Source organism: Eptatretus burgeri, chromosome 1 (genome assembly GCF_056783735.1).
Source record: "Eptatretus burgeri isolate ZD-2024b chromosome 1, Ebu_testis_v1, whole genome shotgun sequence".
Taxonomy (NCBI): Eukaryota; Metazoa; Chordata; class Myxini; order Myxiniformes; family Myxinidae; genus Eptatretus; species Eptatretus burgeri.
In genome coordinates, this window is record NC_140961.1 from 99,744,396 (window position 1) to 99,763,460 (window position 19,065).

Below are 19,065 nucleotides of genomic sequence, written 5' to 3' on the forward strand. Positions count from 1 at the left end.
CATTAAGGTAAGGAGCAGAGGTGAGCAGTGAGCCTGGATTTGGGGAGTTTAACAAGAAGAGGGTGACTCTCAGACCATATGGGAGCTGCAGAAACCTGGGAAGGACAGGACCAAGAGAGGGCAGAGGGTGCAAGACCAAAACGATGGTGGCATAACACATTGAGGCTACCAAGCTGTGTGCAATGTGAGAGTAACAGGTCAAACCGAGCTTCATCACGAGAGATCACAATGATTTTGATAGCCTTGCTTTCTACAACCTTAAGAAGAGCAAAGCGTGAAGCAGTGGTGCCAGCCCAAATGGGACAGAAGTACTCCATTAAGCTACGATTTAAGGCCTTGTAGCTGGTTTAGAGTTAAAATTGGCTAAGGAAAGACTTTGCATGACAAGGGATGCCGAGTTGTGAGCTACTGACTTTGGAAGCCATCTTGGAAATAAAGTTGGCACAAGAAAGATCGTGGTTGATGGTAATTCCCAAACGTTTGAGTGACTTTACCTCTTCAAGTGATTTGTTTCGGAAGAAGATGGGAGGGTTTGCCAGACTTTGCATACACTGTCCTTTCGGAGAGACAGGGTGATTGTGTTGGATTTGTCATGGTTGAAAGACATATTCCAAGCATTAGACCAGCTCTTGATTATATCATGGTCTGCAGAGAAGGAAGAGACTGCTGCCTGCCTGTCTGGAGGTTGAGAAATTATATGGCAGAGAGTGGAATCATCAGCAAGAGATAGGCAGGATTTTCCAGCTAATCAGAAAGATCATTGATGAAGACGAGGAACAAAACTGGCCTTGACAGCGAGACGAGATGAGGGGATCCTGTTAAGAACTATATTAAGAATAATGGGGGGAAGCAAGGAGAAAAAGTGCAGTCCTATCAAGTATAACCATCTCACAGTTAACCGACCGCACTGAGCCAGACGCTGGACTTCTCGTGTCGTCTGGCATGGGCTCGTATCAGTCATGACAGAGATAATGATGTCACACTCATTCAAACGATTGGCCCACAGTTTAAATGCTCCCTCATGCTTTCCACACACAAAGTGCATCACACCCACTAATTTTACATTATCACAACCATCCACAAAGTACGTATGCAGAAACGTGGTACTCCTGCCCCACACAAATTACAATATATTATATTTTACTGTACAAAAGACTCAGGCCACCACATTTTCTCACAAATTTGTAATTTCTCTGTTGCAGGTAATACAAACCTTCACCATATGCCCTGTGTATCAAACTTGACGAGACTCAAAATAATATTTTTACACCAAGCAGGCAATTCCCAGAGAGAAATATCTCACAAAACAGGTATTCCCAAATGTGGCATTCAAACAATAATACAGAAACATAATGAAATTGAAGAAGTTAAACATAGAAAACATATTGGAAGGCCAAATAAACTCTGCAAAACAGATCAGCAATACTTATTGACAAGTTCCTTAAGAAATGAAAAAAAACAAGTGATGAACTTAGACAAGAACTGCAGTCCAGACATCAGGGGTTTCAAGAGGACTCAACTACTGTCAGAAGTAGGCTGCATGGGTGAGTTTCTGTCAAAAAGCCCTTTCTGTGTAAAGGTAAAAACAAGCGAAGAGACTAAAATATTCCCAAAACATCATAGTTGTGATGCTAGTCAGTGGAGAAAGGTACTTTGGAGTGACGAGTCAAAGTTTGAATTTTTTGGAACAAAGAGAAGTCAGTATGTCAGAAGAAGCGCTGGTGATAAGTTCAAGGATGTGTGTCTATAGCCAACTATGTAGCATTATGGAGGCTCTATTCAGGTTTAGGGATGTATTTCTGATGCTGGCAGGGTGAAGGAACAATGAATGGTGACAACTAAAAGCAGATCCGAATTCACCATGGTATCCCATCAGTAAGGAGGTTAATTGGCGACAACTTGGTTTTCTCGCACGACAATGACACCAAACACTGTAAATGTCAGGAAACATATTTACAAAAAAAAGAGCAGAGTCAGGACCTCGACATCTATGAGAATGACCCACTCAAAGTCCTGACCGTAACAACACAGAAGCTATCTTGGATTGTTTGGACAGAAATAACCAGAGTTTGTGTCAAAGCCACCCAATGCTCGCCTGTTTATACATTTATCGTTTTTAAAAGACTAGTCTAATAATATTTTTTATTACGCATTGCAGTGAAGTCTGATCCAAATAATTATAAAGCAATATATGTATTTGTATATTGTAATCAGTAAAAAATATTGTGGTGGATAAAAACATTAGAAAGGAAAAAACTGTAATGGTGATGTGCTACAAAAAAGTTAAGTTCAAACCAGGTCAAAAATTTTAAATATTTGAAATAATTTTTTTATTTCAACTTCACTACATCAATAATAGACCCCAAAAGAACCTCCATGCCAAATATCAGCATCCTCGTACACATATTAAATGAATGGCAAGCTTCTAAATAACTTGCACCAAAAACGTTAACATTTTCACACTCACGCTGATGCTGACGCTCATGCTCACGCCGAGGGTATCGCTATAGCTCTCTGTTCTTCGAACAGGCGAGCTAAAAATTAAAAACTATCAAATTCAAAAGATTAATTATGGGAAATATTGCGGAATGCAGATAACAAACTCCTAATGGAATTTCTTCAGAAATTTGCAGGTAAGCATTCCAAAATGGAGAAAGACGGTCACACCAAATATTGAAATTTCATGCAATAATATTGTAAAATACAATTCATTTTTGTATCTTTAATAAAACAAGATCATTATAACACCTATTTATCAAAATATGCCAAAATGACAATAAAAAAACGTTTCCTTTCAACATGGCCCAATGCACTGTAGTGTGTGTGTGTGTGTGTGTGTGTGTGTGTGTGTGTGTGTGTGTGTGTGTGTGTGTGTGTGTGTGTGTGTGTGTGTGTGTGTGTGTGTGTGTGTGTGTGTGTGTGTGTGTGTGTGTGTGTGTGTGTGTGTGTGTGTGTGTGTGTGTGTGTGTGTGTGTGTACAGTCTTTGCATTAATGCATTGCAGTTTCAAATTTGTATAATTCAAGCAGTGCAAATGTAGAGACGAGTTGAGTTTTGCAAGAAGAACTGAAAGGGCAGTAGCGATTCACCAAATATTAATTGGTAAGTACATTGAATAATGTAAATTTATTCACTGCAAAGTAATTTCGATCATCACAATGCTTAACGTCTCTGCATTTCAGCCTAACCATCTCTCAACTCGTACAGCTTGCTTCCCAACTCTCACCCACTTTCTTTGAATTACTTGCTGTTATTCTCCCAAAGAACGGTTGAGACAAGACAAAATTATGCAAGATTTCATAACCCAAAACCAAAATATGTATGAGCAATCATATTGATCATGATAACTTCATTTGTTGAAGTAGGAAAATATAATATGATCATTTTATTCTCGTTTTGTTAACATGATGCTAAATGTTTCTTTTGAATTTGTTTGGAGAAGCAAACGGTAACAAAGAATGCAAAATATATGATATCTGACGGATGAAAGGCAGCCAGTACAAATAGTTTGAATAAGAAGTTATATGTAGTCTTGTCATTTTGCTGGAATAACATAAAAAGAAAAGTAAAACACAAAACCTAATTATCAACATTGATCAAACTGAAGAGACCAATAATTAAGTTGCATGACTTTGGACTTCAATTGACAAGGTGTACTCATATGACAGGTTTTAACCCATCTGCTTCACATCGCGTTGACGTTTATGCAAGAAGGGCAAATCTTTTCCAAGTGATAAAATGTTGCAAGGTTTGTTAACAATAGTGTTAAATGGGGTGCAAAAGCATGAGTCCACTTAAATCAATGCCAGGCTTTTTCAAATCACGATTTCAAGCACGAATTTGTCATGATATTGAGGATATGTATCCATATTCTTCATAATGACACTTTGTTTTAACAGAATAAATGAAATAAATGAAAGGTGAATGCATTTGAGAAAAAGATAAAATTCATGTGAGCAGTCTGACTCTACTCTGGAGTACATTACAACACTTTTGGGAAAAGGTGGACTCAAACAGAATCCATAAACTAATTAAATCAATCCCAAATGGAGTTTAGGCAGCTGTCAAGACAAAAATTGGTCACACTGATTATAATTGATTCCACGAAAAGACAGATTTATTTTTTCCGATTATAATAAGTGTTGTTATATCCTTAAGAGTTCATGGAAATCCCATGAAAGCTGAAAGTTTTATCAAAAGTGATGATGTCAAAATGGCCTTTCACATCATCAATGGATTCAAACAATAAAAACCATAAACTGCTTCTTTCTACCAATTAACTTCTCATTTCCTCTTTACAATTCACCTTGATGGTATCCTTTAAACAAGTCTTTATACCACTTTTATAACAAACGTTATGATTGTAAAGGACTGGTGGTATCGGTTATGATAGCACAGTGGAAGGCACACTCACCTCTGAGCTGTCCAGGCTTGGTTTGAATGTTGACCCAGTTATCAACTGTGAAGGGGCTGTCACACCTTGACGTTTTAGCCAGCGTATGGCAAGGTCTCAAAATATATGTAAAACGCTGGCGTACGCTGAACTATTGATTTTTTAAAAAAGGTTTGGACGTATAATAATGTGTTGGACGTATGCATAACGTATGAGGAACGCATACAGAACGTTTTCATCACATAAAGATACTTATACCAACGAATGCTGAGCGTGTTGTCGGCGTTCACAACCTATGCCCAACGATAGTCTAACTTATGCATATCGCGCGGCAACGTATCGCTGACGATCACGTGGCGTAGGCTATTAATAGGCTGCGGCTCGACGATTCAAATCATAACCGCACTAGACATCGAAGTGTGAAGCCGCTGTCACACCTTGACGTTTTAGCCAGCGTATGCCGATGTATGAAAAATTTGCCGAGCCAAGCTGGCATACGTTGAATATGTTATGGGTAAGTTTTGTATGCGTGAGAACGTCGATACATTTTCAGCATGTTGAAAATTTCTCGACATACTCAACGTATGACACACGTTCCGCATACGCTGGCATAAGTTGTATTATATGCACGTTACGCAATCGTTGAAACACGTCGACACACATCGAGGTAATGGTTAGTGTTAGTGTTCCAGACTCCCTGTTTTTTTTCTTTTTCTTTTCTTCGGTATGACGGTGATGTTGACACTTCAATTTCGAGTGTGGTTATGATTTATATCGATGAGCGGCAGCCTATTAATTATATTATATTATAACTGCACGAGAAATCGAAGTGTCAACATCACTGTCATACCGAAGAAAAGAAAAGAAAAAAACAGGGAGTCTGGAACACTGACGCTAACCATTACCTCGATGTTTTTCGACTTATAAGTAACGTGTATCAACGTGTGTCAACGATCGCGTAACGTGCCGACAACACGTTACTCATAGGTTAGAAATAAGTTTCGGGTACGCTAAACATTACCTCGACATGTTTTGACTTATGAGTAACTTGCAAGTAACGTGTGTCGATGTGTGTCAACGATCGCATAACGTGCCTACAACTTATGGCCAAGCGTATGCGTAACATGTGAGTCATACGCTGGCTTACGTCAAAAAATTTCAAGCATGGAAAATTTGTCTAACACCTCGGCGTACAAAGACGTATGCCAGCGTACTACGAAAAAAAATCCAGCGTACTACGACGTATGCCAGCATGCTCTTAATGTATACAAACTTACCCATAACGTATTCGACGTGTGTCAGCGTACTACGACGTATGCCAGCGTGCTCTTAATGTATACAAACTTACCCATAACGTATTCGACGTATGCCAGCGTACTATGACGTACGCCAGCGTGCTCTTAACGTATATAAACTTACCCATAACGTATTCGACGTGTGCCAGCGTTTCAGCTAAATTTTGCATACGTCAGGCATACGCTGGCTAAATCATCAAGGTGTGACAGGCCTTTATCCTGGTGTTTCGCAGGTATAATGAGACATCAATTGATGTGCTGTCCTTCGGATGGATGTTAATCACGACCACGTTAATAGCATGGTTTGATTATAATATTTGATTATAATAATAATTATTGATGTTCAAGATCCCACGGTGTCTTTCATGAAATATAACCGAGTAAATTATGCCTAAAATTGTGCAGAGCAAATAGTCTGTCTTTTTTGGATATCACTTGACACCAGGTTACACTGCTTGCTGGGAAGTACAGCCCTAAAACTATAAAGAAATTCACATTTCCAGATTGTTCACATGACACACATGAAAGAATGACCGTCGTCGGTTTTGAAGGGCCGTCGTGATGAAGAATGTACGTTTGCAATGTGATGATGAAACAGCTTCCTGACCATGAAATATCCATGCGATGGCCTGCATACATTTAAAATCTATTTTTCATACCTGCTTGCCCATCTTTTACCCTTGTCTCCATTTACATTATAATTCCTGCGAAAACGGCAGATTCTTGAGCCTCCCCTTCCCCAATTATATTTTTTCCAGGCAATTCTCTCCCTGTCTCTGTATCTGTCTCTGTCTCTCGTCTCTTCGATGATTCCTATAATAAAATGTCCTTAATTTAACTCCATCCACCAGGAGGGAATGGAATGTTTGGAATGACACTTTTGGAATGTTCAATTGGAGATCATTCTTAATCAGGAAATTCTAAGTTAGCATTTATGGAGGTATCCTTGCCTTAAAGCACCATATAAAAGCTATTAGGCACTAGTAACAGAACATTCTCCTGCCCTTGAAGCATTCGGCATGTACATCATATAGCATTAAATATGCACAGGGAAAGAAAACATTGGAGTCACTCACGTTGACCACTAAGGCACCGGTGGAAACCATGAGCCCATAGGAAGGCCAGACAGACTGGCTACCTTTGCCACATGCTCTAAATTATTCAGGAGCTCGAGTCAGATCGATGGCGGATGAGCATGCGCCTGCAATTGACGTTAAACGTGATCGGATCAAGTCTGACATCGAAGAAGCAGAAACAAGGTGGTAGAAACATGTGTTCCATGTATAATCACAATATAGCTGGAATAGCAGCTTCAGCTGTCTCATTTGAATTTGATGAATCCGACTGGAGCTCACCTTTGCTATGATGCCCAGAAGGAAGTGTTGCACTGTGGAGTCTACCTGATCTTGTGGAGGATATTAGGCCAAATGCTCGACTTTTGTGAAGGAGATTGGCCAAATGTTAGGCAATCACCTGGTATTTTCAGAGTAGGCCTTTGGTCAGTTCCATTGCTATATAAATGCGGTCAATTGATTCAGTAAATGATGTGTGTTTCATATAAGTATAAATGGGCTCAATACGCTATTATGTTTCTCCAGTGAATATCGCATGTTGAAAAAATTAAATCTGACATTGCTTTATCAAAATTAATTGATTCATGTCAAATATAATGTGACAAAAACATTGTAACATTGCACAGCACAGCACAGCAAAACCGTAGATCATCATCTAACCTCATCCTCCATAGACGTGATCTCTTGTTACCCAATTAACCCTCCCGCCAACCCCTTTGGCTTTCAAATTACGATGTTTCCTTCACTATATACTTACCCCCTCCTTGTCACTCATCCCCCTGGGTCTGCGTGTTGCCCAACTACCTCTATTGTCCCTGCGTTGCCTTCTGTGATCTTGCTCTCCGAATGAGCCGAGCTTTTGTGTTCAAAATTTTAGAAAATCATTGTTACATGTGCTCTATTGTTGATACAGAGGGAAATTGAACACTTTTTGGATCTTATCCCTACTTTGGGAGATTAAACAGAAGGTTTTAGAAAAGGGTTATATTTTAAAATAGGTAAACATCCACAATGGTCTTAGCTAATATTGTATTCAATTGCTTTTTTCCATTTTATATTTTGGTCAAAGATGATGTCATGACCAATCAATCTTTATGAGATATTAATTCTTAATCATGGTCCTATTTATATTGTAAAATAATTTTGTTTTTGTTGAAATAAAAAATACATTTTTGAACAAAGTATGGATTTTAAATGTATTTAAATGGACAGTACTGTCGAAACGCGCAATTTGCGGATTTGCTATTCGCGGACTCCACATATTCGCAGTTTATAAAATGTGAGCTGCTTCGACATTTATGTCCCTGTGCGTCACATATTTGTGTCGTTTTTTTTTGCGAGTGTATTCATGGTTTTTCATGGGATTTTTGATTTTCCCTCATAAATCATGAAGCGTCAAGAACCTCTTCTCCCTTTTTCCATTGAAACAATGGCCTGACATTCACGGATTTGATATTAGCGGCATTTTGTAGGAATGTATCCCCCCGGTATTGACATGTGTATGGGCATGTGGCTCGTTTTCCTGATGCTGATCCTGCTCACTCACCAGATTCTCTCAGCGAGGAAGCCTCGTGAGTGGAGGAGGCCAATGGGCCAACCACGTGCCTCGTGGTTGCAGCAGGTTGATCAGCATCTCGAGTAGATGGAGATGGGCCAGGCATATACCTGCGGGATGGCCAGATGGAGGCCTCTGGAGTACAAGTGGAAAGTGGACACAACGAAGTGCTGCTCTGGCGCATGCTCCCATACCTGACCTGACCTAAACCCCACGAATAGCGGGGTCTGACAGCATTTCAATAAAAATAGTGAACTATTTATTTTTATATATATATATATATATGTATATATATATATATATGTATAAAAATATGCACAGTATATACATATGCATAATCAAAGCTCCTGGAAGACCGAGAGCAGAATGGAAGGGAACACAATGGAAAATGGGAAATACAAATAGCAGAGTCGAAGTGAGAGTGAGATAAAAGGAAGGACACATGGGGGTGAACAAACTCCGCACAAACTAAATGAAACACAGCAGGAAGAAGAAGGGGAAAGTAAGGATGAAACAGAGAAGGAACAAACCAATCAACCAACAACAAAATGAAAAATCACTCAAACAGTGACAATTTGGCAAAACAGCACAAAGTAGAATGGCACTCGGTAGAGCGCATACCTCTGCCAGGTGGAACAATTTACGTTTTGTATCCCACTGATGGGCTGGCCCGAACCAAAATCCAATCCGCTTGTTCTTGTCACCTATTCAACTCATCCACTTTTTGAGATATAGTGATGAATTTAGTTTTTGGCCCTATCTATCAAATTTAGAAATTAGGCCTTTGTTGACCTTTTGATTTTAAAATTAATTGGTAGTTGAATTCAGTGACCTGACATGAAAATGCTCTTCAAATTTCAAGTCAATCGGATGAAAATGGAGTATTTTAGAAAATTTGGCCCAACTTGGCCTTTGGCATATTTTAACCATGTGGCCTATGCTTACCACAAAATGAACAGGTGGTTGAATTCAGTGAGCTGATTTGCAAAACTCTTCAAATTACAAGATAAGTGGATGAAAATTGAGGATTTTAGAAAATTGGCCAAATTGACCTTTTGGTCTATGTTGACTTTTTTGCTAATGGTGACCACAAAATAATAGGTGGTTGAATTCAGTGACCTGAAATGTAAATCCTTTTCAAGTTTCAACTCAATCGGATGAAAATTGAAGATTTAGAAAATTTGGCCCAATTTGGCCTATGTCGACCTTTTGGCCTATGTTTACCTCAAAATTAATAAGTGGCTGAATTCATTGACCTGATGTGCAAATTTCAAGTCAATCAAATGACAATTTGGCCCAAATTGGCCTATCTCGACCTTTTGGCCTATGTTTACCTCAAAATTAGTAGGTGGTTGAATTCAGTGACCTGAACTGCAAATGCTCTTCAAATTTCAAGTTAATTGGATTAAAATTGAGGATTTTAGAAATTTGCCCTCTTGACCTTTTGGTCTACGTTGACCTTTTGATATATGTTGACCTCAAAATTAAGAGGTGGTTGAGTTCAGCAACTTCATGTGCAAATGGTCTTCAAATTTCAAGTCAATTGGCTAAAAATTAAGGATTTTAGAAAATTTGGTCGAAACTTGCCATTTGGCCAAAGTTGATCTCAAAATTAATAGCTATTCGAGTTCAGCAACTTCATGTGCAAATGGTCTTCATATTTCAAGTCAATCGGATGAAAATTGACAATTTTAGAAACAATTAAAAAATTTGGCCTTTTTTGGGTTGACCTTCTGGCCGATGTTGACCTTTTGACCTGTGATAACCTCAAAAATGAAATCGGTGGTTGGATTTACTGACCTGATATGCAAATCCTGTTCAAATTTCAATTTAATCGGATGAAATTTGAGGATTTCAGAAAATTTGGCTCAAATTGGCCAATGTAGACCTTTTCGGTCGACCGAATTTTACGAAACTTCAATGCGGACTGTTGCAAGGTCGGTGACATTAATCTCTGAAAATTTCAGAATGATCAGTTGAGCGGTTTGGGGTGGAGTCGAGCAGACAGAAAAACAAACAAACAAACAAACAAACACACAAACGGAGGCGATCAACATAATTCTAAAAAAAAAATATTGTTTTTGCCAAGTAATGAGGTGAGGGAGAAGGGGTAAAATCACAATAACTGGGAAAAAGGGAGTACTTGGGAATGGGGTCATTTTGGCGAGAAGAGATCATGATTTGGATGGGAGATAACATGAGGTAATGGAGAACAGCCATCTAGAAGGCCTGGAGGGAAGAATGGGAATGAACACTCAGCTTCTCTGCAGGAGATCCCAATGATTTTGAGGGCCTTGCTTTCCACGGCATCAAAAATGGCAAGGCAGGGGCGCCAGCCCAAAGGGGAGAGCAATACTCCATCAACCTGTGAATGAAGGCTTTGTAGGTTGTCAAAAGTTCAGACTGGCCAAGGAGTGAATCAGAAAGATCATTGATGAAGATGAGGAACAAGATTGGGGCCAAAACACTGCCTTGGAGCACTCCAGCGTAGATAGGGAAAAGGAGATTAGAGTGTATGTGCTACATTATTATTATGTCTTTTCGCGCCAGATTTGTCTTTTATTTATTATTGGCATCTCGTCTTACTTCCCGTATTTCTTTAGTGAACCATTTTATTCGAGAGAAGCGTTTTCCTGCCTTTTGCTTCCATACGCTTGAACAACCACCAGGTTCGGCTTTTATTTGAACGATCCTTGGGGTTTCATAAGGAGTAATTAATAAGAATGCAAGAAATTTAAACACCGTTTCAGCCGCTCGTGGTGGGGCCTGTACTCCCGACTCAGAACGCCTGTCGTCGTTGGGCGTCTAATTTGCCAATATATATATATATATATATATATATATATATATATATATATATATATATATATATATATATATATATATATATATATATATATATATATATATATATATATACACATGTACATGTTGTCGCAAAGGAATAAAAAAAAGAGCTATGCCATTTCTGTGGCCTCACAAGCACTTACAAGTTTATCTTGTGAAATGGAGAACCTCTTCCCTTTCTAACCCTGATTTGTGTTTGTTTTCAAGCAAAAAATGGCCTTTCAGCAAATTAGCATGGCCATATTAGTCAACCACATGCAAGGCCTCATAGGAAGATAATTGGTTGTCAGCTATAACTGTTGTGTGGATGTTTAGCTTTATAAAGAAGTTTTTTGCTGACTCTTCAGAGAAAATGGTTATCTAAAAAAGGTTTTAGGACCCAACTGGGCTTTAGCTTGGCTGGGGGGTTATATTTTGGGTGTTGTTCATCCGTTCATCCATCCGTCCTTACATCCGTTCCGAGCCTCTTCTTGAAAATGACTGAACATATATTATATATTAGAGAGAGAGAGCGACACCGACACACACACACACACACACACACACACACACACACACACACACACACACACACACACACACACACACACACACACACACACACACACACACACACACACACACACACACGTAGAGACAGCGAGAGAGCGACTAAGGTGTGGGATAAGAGGGCTGCATTTTATGAGGAGGGGGGAGCGAGTAGGGTCTGAGTGAGACAGAAAGGTGGGGGTGGGGGGGGAAGGAAAAAAAAAAAGACAAGTGAGGGGTGCAGGTGGGGTTCACAAAGAGAATGATACGTGACGCTTAATGATCGAACATGGAAAAAAAACCCCCCAAAAAACATGTCAGAACAGCTGTACACACAACAACACAACAGAGTTTATAAAGTAATCTGCTGGCACATCTGCAAAAACTTTGATATTCCAGTTCCAGAAAATTTGTGGGAAAATGAACCAAAAGCAATCACTGAAAACAATGAAGTACCGCTCACGTACGACCTTATGATCCCATTGAGTGTGAACATTGAAAACAAAGCGTTGCGACCAGACATCATACTTACAGTAGGTGCAAAAAAAAAAAAGAGAAGATGGCATTGCAAATTGAGGTGTGAAAACCAATGATTTTGGACTAACGATGCAGAAATCAAGAAAATGACCAAAATACCAAGATCTCAAGCATGAAGTGAAAAGATCGTGGAAGCTGAAGAATGCCAAAGGTGAACTGGTGATGACGAAAAACCTCATGGGAATGATGAAGAAGAACCTCACAGAGATAATAAAAACCATCCCTGGGAATATCATGACAAACGAACGAGTTGGAAGCTGTCCTGGGTACAGTAACGATCCTGAAGAGAGCCCGTAGCACAAAACTTTGAAAAGAGAACACTTCACGGCTTGGTCCATGAATCATGACCCCGAACCGAAATAAAGATGGATACATTGAGCCCACCCTCGGAGGACTCTATTCCACATTCTGAAACCCCATATGTAGATACCAATCAACGACACACACACACACACACACAGACACACACACACAGACACACACACACACACACACACACACACACACACACACACACACACACACACACACACACACACACACACACACACACACACACACACACACACACACACACACTAGTATAGAAGATAACATGATATTTCAAAACATTGACCGATTCGGACAAAATCTGGTGGGTAGGTTGGGTGTGTGACAAGGAGGAAATGATAAGATTTTGGTGAAGATCCAAATCAGGATTCAGATACGAGAAGCTTTTTTAATTTCGCTATTGATTTTTCACCATCGAGAGATAGGGCCAAAACAATATATAGCACGATATTTCAAAAAGTTGTGGACGGAATATGACAAAACCAGCTGGATGAGTTGTGTTGGTGATGAGAACAAGGTGAAGGTGAAGATGAGGTGAAGGTCCAAATCCTGATGTGGCCTATCAGTGGGAAACAAAAACTGTTCAGCCTGTTGGAGGGAGGTATGCGCTCTACCGAGTGCCCGCTTTAGTTAATTATTCATTAATATACACTTAACCAAATCCACTACATAAATATCACCTTGAATTATAATTATTTATTTATTTCCCTTTTACCATTCCACTACCGAAGTTCCACCTTGAATTTATTTATTTATTTATATACATGTTATACCATCTCCACTACCAACGCACAACTTTCGATTCTATATTTTTGTATCCCCATTACCATCTCTCCTCCCAACACACAGAACTATGTTAAACTGGACATCCCTTTAGTTAGTGGATTTGAAATAATTGAGAGTATCCTTCGTGAAGAGTAGGGAAGTTATCACTGGCACCCTTGGCCAAATTTCATATTCCTGCTCTTACCTACAGGGGACACTGCATCGGCGGCACAGCTGCCCTCCCAGCAATGATGTAATCAGGAGCCACAGACTTCATACAAAGTGAGATGAAATGATTTATTTAGTTATTTAAATGTAAAATCGATACGTCCCACTTATAAGTTGTGGTTGAGGGTTGTGCCATCAACGAGGACTGTCACCCTTGATTTTTCTGAATTTGTATGGAAAATGATCATCAAAGATGCTATTTGTTGATTTTGTCACATTTGTTGCTTTTAGCGAATGAAAAATACATTATAGCAACTATTCAGATTACTTGATAGATGAGCTGAACTGCATTACTGGAAAGATGGTCCACACATATAATGCGAGTACATACATCTGAACATTTTATTGTGATATAAATGGTAATAATATTATTTTCCAGTGATAACTGCATGGCAGGTAATATATTGTTCTTTGCATCTTGTGCTTTTTGATCATACACATATCGATTCATTTCCCTGCTGAGAATTTTATCTGCACATGCTGATTCCGTTTCAATGTGTCATGGATGCTACTTCAGTCTCTGCATAATATAGCACGGAATCTCATTTTGCAGATAAAAATCCAGCATCAGTTCCCTTTTCATTCCCAGGTTCCAAATTGTAGAAACTAAAATTACACATCAAGTGAATGGAACGTGTATATGACTGATGCAATCAACCAAATCCCCTTTCTGAGTCTGCTTCGGTCATATTATTGATATCCTTTTACCCTGAAGCAAGGTCTCAATGGTACATGATAAAGGGTGCTGGCAAACAAGAAATGCATCGGAGGCCACCGATAAAATCCCAGAAAGGTTTGGTGGAGAATGACACGGAAATTCTATAATTAAAACAGAAATGGAAGTTTGGCATTATTGATCCATTATTTAATCACACCACAAGGTCAACATTACCCTTTCCATTATAACTACTGGAAAGTTTGAGCAAACATTACCTTTGTAAAAAACTGTACAGATAATTCCCAAAGACTTTTCTGCACATGAATAAAAAAAGCTTTCAAAATCCAAAATTACATTGGAAGGATTCGGGAAGAACCGGTAATGGCTCATTTGTCATGGGGCGCCTCAGCTGACTGTCCGCCCTCCTTTGCAGCTAAATGAAGAGATTCGGAGCTGTGGAGATGGAACAAAGGCCACAGCATTGCCTGCAGACCATAACAGAGAGACTACTCATGGGCTTGACAATAGTTTATTAGTAACATGCAAGGCACTTGACTTATAAAGAACAGTGGATTAGCCATATGCCTCCAGTGCTCTTACGCTACCTTCTCCACAACACACTTTGTACATTATAGCGTTTGTTTCATCTGATGCATGCTTTATTGTTCTTTAAAGCTCAACTCATATCCAGAGGAATGCTAAAGAAAAGAAATTCACCAACAGAGCTGGAAATATTGTGGTTTGAAGTATCAGGTTTGTTAGCACAAACCTGTTTTTATGTTTTTGGTTCTGTTTTTGGAAATCAATGCCAAGTTTTACTCCAGAAGATGAACACACATGACTTCCACGTGTAAAATGGGGAACTGAATCCTGAGATAAAGGAACATTAATCAAAAAAAAAAATATATATATATATATATATATATATATGTATACATTAGCACAAAGGAATATTATCCTCGGGGTTTTATTTAAAAATTTACAAGCACATCATATAAATATTTTCCAAACTCGCCCACACTTTGCTTTGAGTCTCAGTCATCATAAGATGGATATTGTGGTTACATAAGAAATTTCATACAAATTATCCTATTTCTTCCCTTCATACACATCATAATATCAGTGTTCCAGTAAGTTTACTTTTTGTAAACTGTTCAACATTGATATTTACAATATATGTATGAGGTGTGTGTGTGTGTGTGTGTGTCATGTTTTTTTTTTTGTGGAGTTCTACTGGAGCTTTCTGATGTGGAATGTGATGCACCAAAATGATTGTCATGATCTCCTGAATTGATTAGGTTAATTAACTACAAAGAACCCAGAGGAATTCCCATGTTTTAAACACATGCCATGTTAAGGTGTAGAGAGCAGCTTAATATGTCCTTCCATGGCATGGCAATCTATTTAAAAAATAAATGATAACATTGAAACAAAGAGTATTTTAATTAATACAAACGATATTAACAATCATAATAGTCGTATAATTTGCAAATCTTATGATGATGGAGCAAACATATATGGTTATGTAAGTATGTATGTAAAGGAAGTGCATATATTTGTGACCAAAACGTCTTCTTCTTAAAATTTTCTTTAAAAATTTCACCATGTCGTTCATATATATTTAAAGCTAACCTAAGAAACACATTCGTGATTTACCTGCTTTCATCAGCGCTAATGTTTTTTTTGTTTTTTTTTACTTTGACTTGATTAATCAAGATTGAAATCAAGATCTGGGCAAAAGAAAACATACGATGTAAAAAAACTCGGAATACAAGGAAAGCGGTGTGTTGGGGGCATATCTGCTCTGGAAGGCTGGCAGTTCAAATTTCCATTCTAGTTTTTTGACAAATTTGTGTTCCAGCTCAAACTGTAAATTAAAAAAAAAAACATAGCTCGAACTTCCAGCTCGAACTGATATAATTTAAATCAAATAATTTGTGTTGAGTTCCTTTTAATTTGTATGTGTTGGGTTCTGACTTCTGATTTACAGTATATATTCAGTCAGAACACAAAACATATTTGGCTAACCTCCCCCTACCACCCAGCCCCATCCACCCCATACCCCCACAACCCCCGAACCACTATCATCCCCACTAACCCACACCCACCCTTCCCTCACTCACAGAGAAAGCGGGCATGGTCAAAGATGCCTATGCCTCTGCAGCGATGTGTGATGAGGCGTGCGAAGTGCACCGATCCACACTAGTAATAATACCAAGCCGGGAGGTGACGATGGTTCGCGGGAATTATTGAGGAAGCCTGACCATAAAAACCTCTCTTCCGTCAAAATTGACCAAATCAAATCGGATTTTTGATATGTTGTACTTATGGACATTACGCACAGCTTCTAGGAAATGAAATTGCGAGAAAAAATGGAGAAAAAAAAAATAAATAAAAATAAAAAAAAGTTCAAGTGGGCGTGGCTCCACCCACAAGGGGCGTGCGACGCCCCTCATACAAAAAGACACAACTAGACTATGATATCGAGCTTGTGTCCAAGTTTCATCAAGATCGCATCAAACGTCATGGAGCTATGCTCTGGAGAGAGTCACAAACAGACAGACGGACAGACACACAGACACAACAAAAATAGTGGTCACTGCTGGCGCCCGCGAACCAATAGTGGTCACTGCTGGCACCCGCGAACCAACAAACGTAATTACTGCCTTGGCCCAAGCACATTTGGGTTTGGTGAAAGGCAAGCTGATCCTCAAGCAGTGGAGAAGGCAGATATGCTACAAGGCCATGAAGACCAATTAAAATTTGGTCCAATGGACAAACAGGCCCACAAGTTTTTCAAAAATCTCAATCATTATGCTACTTTCCTCGACCAAGTATAAGCTTAATCTTGAAGTTGTCATCCTGCCGTAACTTGGTTGAGGAATTCAATTATCATATTTCATTTACAGGAAAACTACAAGATAAATACATCCTAACATGTGATCTGTATTCACCTTGAAATGACCTTGGATGTATGCACAGTATCCGTAAGGCCTTTGTTTTGAATTAAAATGCACACAGCCAAAACGGGCAAGCTTCACCTTTGGCACTCAACAGTGGAGCAGATTATTTCCCTCCACTAGATTGCTGAAAAGCCCCATGAGTTCAACAGACCAACCTTTTCAGCTTATATATGTTGACATAAAGAAGGCAGTTGACTACCACAACAGAGACTGTGGCACCTGATTCAAGCTTACGGAGAACCCACAAAAATAATCAACCTCATTCCGGGAATCTTTGACAATACAGAAAGCTGTGTTTGTGTCGGGAATGTGTTCTCAGATACATTCATGTTTGAAGGAGGTATATGCCATGAATATGGTCTTTTTCCAACATTATTACTTCCAGCAATGGACTATGTCAGGAACAACACTCTCCAGCCAGGAAGCCAAGACTGCGGGGTAAACGTGGCCCAAACTACACTTGCACATACTTTTTGACATAATTTTTTGACCTTGACCTAATTTTAAAGTCATGACCCAATTACATACATTTTAACATTTTTCACCAAAATTTGACTAAGGTTTGTGCGATCAGAATGAAATTGCCCTCTCTCGATAGCCTAGATCAAGCCACGTGCATGCTTATTTTACATAATGCCCCTCCGGGTTATAGGTCAAGGTCAAATGGCGATCTGAAAAAAATAACGCTTTTTGCCAATGTGGAATGTCAAAGACCACTTGGCCTTCCGAGATAATTTTACATCATAATAGTGCACCTGCACTGAGGTTTTGCATGTGATATTTGTTTCATGTTCTAGACTTATTTTTTTCGGGTTGTGATAATAATCATAAAAGACCTTTTTGATTATAACTTGAATATTTTTTTTTTTTACCAATTTTCATGGTGTTGAGTTTTATGGATAGATTGTAGATAGGGAGATATTTTCTTTGTTTACATACACTCTCACAAAAGGTTGAAGATCAAGGTTATATGGTGGTCCATACAAAATATGGCCATCATTGGATCACGGGCCAAGGGTAAGCCTCCCCCAGTCTGCGGAGGCTTACCCTTGGTGATCATTGTGATCACAGGAATCGAGTTTTTAATGTTGTTGTGTTTCATTTTTTCCATCGACTTAAATTCTATTAAAAATGCTGTGAATTAGTGAGTTCTCTTTTACGATCTCGTGTATAACCAAGTGCTGTCACCAGAGGTGGCGTTCAGAGCATGAAACCCATGCCATTGCACGGGTCGCTGAGATAACAGGGGGCTCCCACACGACCGATCGTGGTTCACAATCTTTCAAGATGGGCCCCCCAACGGTGGGGTCTCACTTTTCCGACAAAACATATCAACTTGTGAGTGATGACAAAACAGCATAAAGGGAATGCTCCATCTCAAGAAAAGAAAGCAACATCTTGTAATGAATTGATTTAAAAATATTTTCCCCTGATGTTTAACTGGACAGGACCATCCGACAATTACAAAATTAGAGGGTGAGGTTTGTATTAGTGGAGAAAGCAAGTGGAATAATAACTACATTTAATGCATACAAATGCAACAATAACTAAAATATAATTTCTATAATTCCTAATGTTAATAACCTTTCGATATTATTCAGCAAATCCACACTACAATTTATTGTACGATGACAAGGTGCTTGCACGACTCCAGAGGTTCTGAAAAGCGAAAAATAGCTCAACAAAAAACGAAAAGGGTTGAAAATCGCCCAAAATTAAACTTTTATCATAACACAAATGGCAGAACCAGAAAAGGGTCCGAGGGTCGAGCTCGAGCACATGTGCTGAGGCATGTTCCATTACCAAGCAGCTAGCAAGTGCTCGCTCGGTGACTCAAGCACACAAGCAAGCACTCCAACCAAACAGATGATAACATGAATGGCTAGCGAGGCAA

The 19,065-nt window shown here is 39.1% G+C and overlaps 1 protein-coding gene and 1 long non-coding RNA gene across 2 annotated transcripts in view; one reads left to right on the plus strand and one right to left on the minus strand.

The window, feature by feature from the left end:
• The window catches only part of LOC147035050 (uncharacterized), a 60,191-nt gene extending 45,416 nt beyond the window's left edge, over positions 1-14,775 (plus strand). Inside the window, exons 2-3 of the long non-coding RNA XR_015061201.1 lie at positions 13,534-13,604; positions 14,642-14,775. This is a non-coding gene — a long non-coding RNA (uncharacterized LOC147035050). The remainder of the gene's footprint in view (positions 1-13,533; positions 13,605-14,641) is intronic.
• Positions 1-19,065, minus strand: part of LOC147035048 (cell adhesion molecule 3-like) — a gene marked incomplete at its 5' end in the record, with an annotated part of 407,062 nt that overhangs the window by 275,134 nt on the left and 112,863 nt on the right. The window lies entirely within an intron of this gene.